Source organism: Scatophagus argus, chromosome 3 (genome assembly GCF_020382885.2).
Source record: "Scatophagus argus isolate fScaArg1 chromosome 3, fScaArg1.pri, whole genome shotgun sequence".
Classification (NCBI taxonomy): domain Eukaryota; kingdom Metazoa; phylum Chordata; class Actinopteri; family Scatophagidae; genus Scatophagus; species Scatophagus argus.
In genome coordinates, this window is record NC_058495.1 from 1,719,240 (window position 1) to 1,728,508 (window position 9,269).

Sequence of the window (9,269 nt, forward strand, 5' to 3'; positions counted from 1 at the left end):
CACTGAATGCACTCATCAGCGTGCAGCTCAGACAGTGGCGGCCATCAACAACATCTCATTGCCTTCTCCCTTTCATCCATAGCTACTCAGCCGGACTCTTCCTCCTGAGCTGGCAACAGAAACAGAGAAGACAACAGCAGCAGCCCTCACCCTCTCTATGGCTGTAGCTGTGGCACAGGCTTGTATTGTGGCGTGGAAGATGATGTGCCAGCACAAAATGTGTCTCCAAATTAGGATGGCCCTAACAGACTGTTTAGGCCCCTTCTTCCTGATCTCATCCTCCACGTGATCTGAAGAAGCTGACAGGGTGACAAAACACACCTCCTGGAGCAGAGCCCAGCACAAGGGTTTCACCGATGACACCCAGCCACTGCTGTCACTGCATCTCACTTTCTGCCAGCAACTGCCCAGCCCCCCTGTTCTGCCACTTCTGTCTCTGTCACACTGCGAAAAAGTTATTTCGTCTGCTGTAAGCATGAGAGCCAATCCACATTCTCCACCTCTCCATGGGTCAGAGAGGCAGACACTCTCTCCACTTTTAAGTCCAGGCTAAAAACGCTAAAAACGCTCTATGATAGAGCTTGTAGTTAGGGCTGGCTCAGGTAACTGAACCATTTTATAGCTAAGCTGCTATAGGCTTAGACTGCTGAGGGACTCTTCAGGATACAAGATGCCATCTACCCTCCTCTCCACTCCTGAATCAGAATCAGAAAACTTCACTGCCAGGTAGGTTCCACCTACGAGGAATTCGTTTTGGCATCTGGTGCAGCAGACATACATAGGAAAAGAGAATAAAATAACGTTAAATTATGAAATGCAAAAAGCCTGTATACATAGTATACATATACATCTGTATATACAAGGGAATGTACCTGGTCATTGTGGAGGTATGCATTTGCAGATGGCCGTGCGCTTTTATAAAGTGATGAACGTGCAAGTGAACTGGATGTGCAAGGGAAGAGTGCTTTGTGTCTGTGTGTGAGAGAGAGAGAGAGAGAGAGAGAAAGAGGATGAAGGAGAGAAAGAAGGATAGAGTGTGTGTATGTGTGTGAGGGGCTGGGGGGTGTCAGTGATTGACTTTTCATTTCTTCTCCTCTCCTTCTACACACTTGCTGTTCTGTCTTTATCTGTTATACTGTGTAGCCTGGCCTTGGTGTCTCACACTCTCTCTGCGTCTTCACAGATTTCTCCACAGCTCCATCCACCGGCACCAACCTCCACCTGCATCACCTCCTTCCCTGTGTTTCTACCCTGCCAGCCGTCCCTGCTCATCAACCAACCTGCTGCTCCTGCTTTCCCTGGTCACAGCCCAGTCTGCCCACCAGGATCTGCCTCCATCAGCCTGACTGAACATTCCCCATCTATCCCATATCTCATGTTGTTAACTGCTTTCCTGCCTGTACAACATCCATTGCACTCTCATTAATTAATTTGTGCTCTAAAATTTCACCATTGCTTTGCACATATTTGTCTGTTTTGCAACAGAAAGAGCAGGGAGCAGAAAGCTGTCAAGGTACAACAGTTCTGCAAGGCATGCCAAAAGTCTGTGGACTCTTTGAGCAATTCAATTCAGTTTATTTATATAGCGCCAATTCACAACAAAAGTTATCTCATGACACTTTCCAATTAGAGCAGGTCTAGACCAAACTCTTTAATTAAATTGTAAAATAGAGAGAGCCCAACATTCCCCCTTGAGCAAGCACTTGGCGACAGTGGCGAGGAAAAACTGCCTTTTAGAAGGCAGAAACCTCGGAGCAGACCCCGGCTCAAGATGGGCGGCCATCTGCCTTGACCGGTTGGGTTGAGAGAGAGAGAGAGAGAGAGAGAGAGAGAGAGAGCAAGGGAGAGAGGCAGAGGGGGTGGGGTGTGAGAGAAGGAGCACACAAGCAGAGATGCATAGCAGCAGTAATAATACCAGAAGTATCGAAATGTAGATAATGATAATGACAATGAAGTATACAGAAGGTATTATGGTGATTTTGATAACAATGGTAGTAACAATAATGGTAGTAGCTGTACTGAGTCTTAACAGATTTAAATCAGATTATGACTAAACAGTAGTAATTGCAGTAGGTTTTGAGCAGGATGACAGCAGGACCGCAGCAGGAGGTCCAGTCATGATCGCTAGGAATCTGCGGGACAAGAAAGCACAGGGACTCCAGGGAAGAAGTTGAGTTAGTAATATGCATTAATGGGACATGAATGTGTGCAGAAGGAGAGGGAGAGGAAGAAAGAGCTCAGTGCGTCATGGGAGGGCCCCCGGCAGTCTAAGCCTATAGCAGCATAACTAGCAAGGGGAAGTACTTGTAAGGTTGCTCCTTACGATGCCTGCTCCAACTGCTGAGGCTGAAAGAAGCTTTAGTGGCCTTCGGAGATTAAAATCCTGTCTCTGAAACACTATGACACAGTTTCGCACACAGACACAGCCGATTTCTCCTCTCTATTTCAATCAGCATCTGAGCACCTGTCAGTGATGAGAAAACAATTTGCGATGTACTTCAAAGAGGATTATTGCTCTTTTGCATGGGTTCGGGATCCATTTGTGTGCACAGCAAACGAACTGTCAATTGATATGGACAAATCGATTTGAGGCTATGTTTATCAAAGTCAGGTCTCACATTAACATCACCTACCTGCAGGCTTCTGTAAAAAATGAAGATGATATGCCTACTACAGAGGTCTGGTGCAATAGCCTAGTAATGATAATGGCCTACCGCTACTCATAATAATAATATTAATAATAATAACTAGAAAACTTCACAAAAATTTTGAGTGAGCCAATGTTGCTCACCGGGACTCTAGTGTCGGGACTGTGCCTGCACACGTGTTTTGATACACATGTGTTTTTCATGTGCATCTTGTAAAGCGAAAACTGAAATAAGTCAAAAAGAGAACAATCTCACCAGACTATCAAACGTCGGGCAGTCCGGGATTCGAACGTAGAATGAATAATGTGTGTGAGAGCATGTCAGCGTGTTAGGCTTACAAAGTTAGCAGGGTTTTCTCAGGCATTTTACAAATTCAACATTGATTTCTATGAGGAGGATTAAGGCAACTTCACCTGCTGCTCTGTCAAAATATTAAACAGTGTGAACATGGTGACTCAATATGTGAAAATTTTATTGTTGATGTTCATTTTACATTTTGAATGAAGGTTCTATCTGAAAGCATGTCCAAATGCTAATTTTCCAAAGTTAGCTGTCTTTTCAGATTTCCCTGTGTTTCCTACGAGGAAGGTTGATTTTAGTTTCTCAGGAATTTTTCACCAAGCCGGTCGATTTGATGTATAATTTGTATGGGTTGCTAGCACTAGTTAGCTCTGTAATGATTTTGAGGCTTTTATTTTGAAAATCAGTGTGTGTCTGAGTGTGTGTGGGCTGGAAACATTCCTTGCTAGATCTCAAAACATGTTTGAAGCTTTTATTTTGAAAATCTCTGTGACAGACACTTCCTGTAATTTGAAAGGGGCTTTTATTTTGAAAATCTCTGTGTGTGTCTGCATGTGGTCATATATGCATGTTGTTGTGTGTGTATCTTATTAATATACACTGGGTGTCCATTGGGCTCCATGTATTAGTAGTGGAAGCAGCCATTTTGTGTGCTGACTATAACTGTGTTTTATTAATACAGTATAGTTACATTGCTTATCATTGAGTTGGTTCATTGGTAATGGGAGAAGTGTGGGATCAAGATATATGAAGCCATAATTGCTAAGACTTTGAATCGCTTGCTGAAAGTAACCTGCATAAGTAAAGTATAACCTCAAGACAGAATAAGCTGTAAACAGGATACGAGCCGAGAACAGTAAGTTCCATCTGTCACAACCACAAGGACGTCTGACTCATAACAATACTTAACAGACATATAGAAAACGGAACTCATACACACACACATTAGCTTGCCCAGGGCAGATAAAGGACATGAACTCAAGAGACTAGTGTCGCAACGACAAGGGTCAATCAGAGGATGACAATTCCTCAAAACAGTTGCACAAAAGACAAAGAACCAATCAGCAAGGGACTACACCCTGGACACAAACAGTATAAAGTTAATAACAGTCGACAACGAGTCAGATCTCCTGGTGGCATCGATTGTATGCACTGTGACGATCTCCACGCTCGGCCGATCGTGAATAAAGCTGTTCATCTGACGAAACTCTTTTCTCTCCGACTGCTTACTCTCACATCAACGAATTCGGGTGAGGCAGTTAAATAGAATTCTGGCCTCAACAGAAGCCATCTTTGATGATGTAATCACGGAAAAGACTGCAAGTCAGTTGAGCAGCTGTTCACGTTACCATAGAAACAGCCGCCCTCCTTGCCCCACCCCCTCACCTGTCAGCCAGGGAGGGTCACAGTGAGAGAGCAGAGAAACCTCCCCGAAAAAAGAGGTAGTTGAAAAAGGCCCTCGAACAAATGCTTCTTGCCACCAAACGAAAAGTCGCAAGGCAAAAATTCTTGCCAGTCAAAGTATACAAGCAGGATAGAAATGCCGAAAAACTTGACCAAATTTAACATGGGAGTGAAGGAGAGGAGGGAGGCGCGCTCCCTGCGCTTGAGGAGCTCCTGACCAAATACCGTTACTGACATGGCAATGAGTCGCACGCCATCTTACCCGGGATGTAAATCCCTACGTTTTGATGTATAATTTGACACACCGCGGCCACGGACGAAAGTTGTTCGGCTTTTTTAACCTTTTTTTCGGAAGAAAAAAATTTAAGAGTGCGTGACATGATCGCCACTTGGCGGGAAAGTTTGCTTTGCTCCAAAATTTTCATAAAACGTAAACTGCTCCAGCTCAAAAACAAACTTCAAATGACTTCCCTAGGTGAAACTATCGCAGAGCTAGAGGGCGACAAAGAGACCGATGTTTTGCGATTTTTAGGGGTTTTTTTCTCTCTTTTTCATTCATCGTCTATGTCGTTCGGCCATCGTTTTTTCGTGATTTTCTCAAGAACCATTTATTGGATCAGAACCAAAAGACCTAACAAAGGCCTAACAATAATAGCCTAGCCTAGGGCTAAGCCTGTGAATATTCTCATTCATCCAGGTCATGGTTATCTCAAGGAAATTCAATCGAATGCAACTGGACTTAGTTATTTGTCTTTGAAGACGTTTCACCTCTCATCCAAGAGGCTTCATCAGTTCATGCTCGCTTGACTAGGCTGGGACTAGTCCAACTAACTGGTGTGGAGACCCAGGTATTTAACCTCTGTGGAGGCATTCACATGACCAGTGGTGTCATAAGCTCGTTTAGTGTTCCATTGTGACAAACGACAGTCGTTGAGACAGTCGTTGGGGATAGTAAAGTCGGTTTCGACTTCGTTATTGCTCTGTTGTGTTGTAACGACAGTCGTTAGAGTCACATGGGGTCCTTTGTGAATGGCAGTTTTCCTTAGAGGCTAAGTTGTGGAATCTCCTGGGAAGAGATGAAAGGGAAGCATTGTAAATTGGAGATAGGTGGTGTCGCAGACCTCCTCCTCTGTTGAGAGATGGTTTTTCTAATTTCACATAGATGGCTTCTTTTACTCCTCTTTCAAACCATCTATCCTCTCTGTCCAAGATGTGGACATTGTTGTCCTCAAAGGAGTGAGCTTTCTCCTTCAGGTGTAGGTATACAGCAGAATCTAGGCCTGAGGAGTTGGGCCTCCTGTGCTGATACATGCGCTTGTGTAGTGGTTGTTTAGTTTCACCAATGTAGAGGTCTTTGCATTCCTCATTGCATTGCACAGCATACACCAGATTGCTTTTTTGAGTGTGTGGTGTTCTGTCTTTGGGATGTACCAGTTTCTGTCTGAGTGTGTTGCTGGGTTTGAAATACACAGGGATCCGGTGCTTGCTGAAGATCCTCCTGAGTTTTTCTGATACCCCAGATACATATGGGATGACTATGTTGTTTCTTTTGTTCTGTTTTTCCTCCTCAACCACCTTGGTGGTGTTCTTCCTGGAACCAGCTGCAGTTTTCACAAAGGTCCAACTGGGATAACCACACGTTTTGAGGGCATCCCTCAGGTGTTCATGTTCATCCCCTTGGGCCTGTGAGCTGGTAGGTACCTTATCAGCTCTGTGTTGCAGAGTTCTGATAACACCAAGTTTGTGTTCCAAAGGGTGGTGTGAGTCGAAAAGGAGGTATTGGTCTGTGTGTGTGGGTTTCCTGTATACCCCAATGTGGAGGCCCCTGTCCTTTTCTATATGGACGTCACAGTCTAAGAAGGGCAAACTATTATCTTTAACATCTTCTCTGGTGAACTTGATGTTCCTGTCCACTGAGTTGATATGTTCAGTAAAGGCTTGCACTTCTTTCGTTTTGATTTTGACCCACGTGTCATCCACATATCTGAACCAGTGGCTCGGTGTTGCTCCCTCAAAGGAGTTCAGGGCCCTGCGTTCCACTTCCTCCATGTATAAGTTGGCCACAATGGGAGATACTGGTGAACCCATGGCACAGCCATGTTTTTGTCTGTAAAATTTGCCATTGAACTGGAAATATGTGGTGTTTAGGCACAAATCCAGGAGTTGGCATATGTGTTCTGGTCTGAGTTTTGTTCTGTCCTGGAGAGAGTCGTCCTGTGTAAGACGCTCTCTTACTGTTTCCAAAGCTTCCATGGTTGGTATACAAGTGAACAGAGAAGTCACGTCGTAGGATACCATGGTTTCATCTGGATCCATTTTTAAGTTCCGGACTTTGTTCACAAATTCAATAGAATTTTGTATATGGTGGGGGGTGTTGCCCACCAAGGGAGCCAGTGTTTGGCAATGTGGTAGGTGACCGAGTTAATGCTGCTGACAATGGGTCTGAGTGGAGCCCCTTCTTTGTGGATTTTTGGAAGTGCTATCTATATATAAGCTATAAGCCTAGGGCTATCTATCTATGTAAGGTGGTGTAGTTTGGGGGGGGTGTAAAGGCTGTAAATGGGTGGCCTGGGAGGAGGGGGGACCCAACTGCATTGAACCAGCTTTTTTTTTGGGGGGGGGGGGGGGGGGGGGGGGGCAACAATACATCTAGCCTGACTTTTCCGAAAAAAAAGAACACTGAGAGGATTTAATGTCTGTTATATTGTTATTACCACAGTACTTAAAAACTGTAATATTTGCCATAAATAGTATGCATTTCACATACAGTTGGTTAAAAACTCAGGTTTCAGACACACTAAAAATCACACATACTGTTTCAATGCACTAACTTAGAGGGACAGCTCATGTGAGATGTTTTGGAGATAAAGTTAGAGAGGCCAGGTTGAGATGGTTTGGACATATTCAGAAGAGGGATAGTGGGTAGACTGGTAGAAGGATGCTAAGGTTAGAGCTGCCAGACAGGAGGTCTAGAGGAAGACCAAAGAGGAGGTTTATGGATGTAGTGAAGGAGGACATGAAGGTAGTTGCTGTGAGGGAAGAGGATACAGAGTATAGGGCCAGATGGAAGCAGATGATTCGTTGTGGCGACCCCTGAAGGGAATAGTCGAAAGGAAAAGCAGAAGAACATTATCTCAAGTTACCTCTAATATGAGGCCTTCTTTTGACAAATCAAGCATGTGTCTTTCACAAGTCTCTTTCTGTAAGGCTTGAAAGGGTGACGTAACGGAGTGGGAAAGCCGCATTGCATTGTGGGATTTATTGGCAGCTGAAAAGTTAGTTTATGCCGGCTGCATACGTGGCGCTGCTCTTGTCGTCTGTTGTTTTGTTCTAACAAGTTAAACCATGGTGCAAACGCACTGTGTCGTTAACTGCCACAATCGTTCCCATGATCGCTTCGGTAAAAAAACACAATGAGGTGAGATTTTTCTTATTTCCAACTTGGAAGCAAAGCCAAGGACCTCGGATTTGTGAGCTAACAAGGAGACGCAGAATGGCCTGGATAGCAGCCGTGAGATGACCAAACATCACTTTCAACGCAATCACCCGACACATGTTGGTGTGTTCACGGCATTTTCAGACTGGGGTTGGTGGTGTTGGGCGGCACGGTGGTGCAGTGGTTAGCACTGTCGCCTCATAGCAAGAGGGTTCCAGGTTCGAATCCCGGTCTGGGCCCTTCTATGTGGAGTTTGCATGTTCTCCCTGTGCCTGCGTGGGTTTTCTCCGGGTACTCCGGCTTCCTCCCACAATACCAAAAACATGCGCATTAGGTTAATTGGCTACTCTAAATTGCCCCTAGGTGTGAGTGTGAGAGTGTTTGGTTGTCTGTCTTTGTGTGTTGGCCCTGTGATTGACTGGCGACCAGTCCAGGGTGAACCCCGCCTCTCGCCCGTAGTCAGCTGGGATAGGCTCCAACTCCCCCGCGACCCTGACGGATAAGCGGTATAGAAAATGGATGGATGGATGGTTGGTGGTGTTTTTCTGAAAAGGGCAGTCGTGGATCAGCGGTTAGGGTGTCGGACCCGTAACCGGTGGATCGCTGGTTCGATTCCCCGTACTGGTGTCCATGGCTGAGGTACCCTTGAGCAAGGTACCTAACCACCGCTGCACGCGGTCGCCCACTGCCCCGGGTTTGCTGTGTGTGTGTGCACGTCACTTGGGTGGGTTAAATGCAGAGCACAAATTTCGTTGGAGTGAGTTCCCTCCAATGACAAAATATGTCACTTTCATCATCTTTCATCATCTTCATCATCTTCATCAAATAAAATGAATAGCTGCTAATCTTCCTCTGCTTATTTTTATTTATCCTTAACATGTCATTGATATGTCAGACAGGAAAATCTCCTCACCTGCTACTTGCTCATATGGTGACAAACACCAGGCCTGGACTTTACAAAGAAAGTTAATAAAACTATGCCTGATGGTGATAATAAATATTGTAGCTCAGTAGCAATATATGAAAATATATTCCAACTACTTTAATTGAGCCATAAGAAGTCCTCTGTGAGATCATGTCATTTACTAAAGCAATAATGTCTGAATACTTCTTGTTTTAAAGTATTTTCAGTTTATTACAAAATTGTTGTGCAGTGCAGTGACACTGCAAAATGCCAACTGCAAAAGACTGTGTGCAAACAGATAAATGACACTGCAAATGAGGTGACGAAATACAATGTGCAAACCCGAATAAATATCACTGCATGTGCTCATATGAATTCCACCAATTTTACTAATTTTTTCAAGGTACCGAGCCTTTGGAACAGGGTCCACCTTGTCTCGGTACGGTCCATTGCCTTTCTCTTTTGTACGGTCCATTTTTTCATGGTGTCTCTCCCCCCCCCCCCCCTATTTCTTTGAAAAACTGGCTGGGGAGACAATGTTTATACAAAAAGATTAACTGTGCCAGCTACAGTAGCT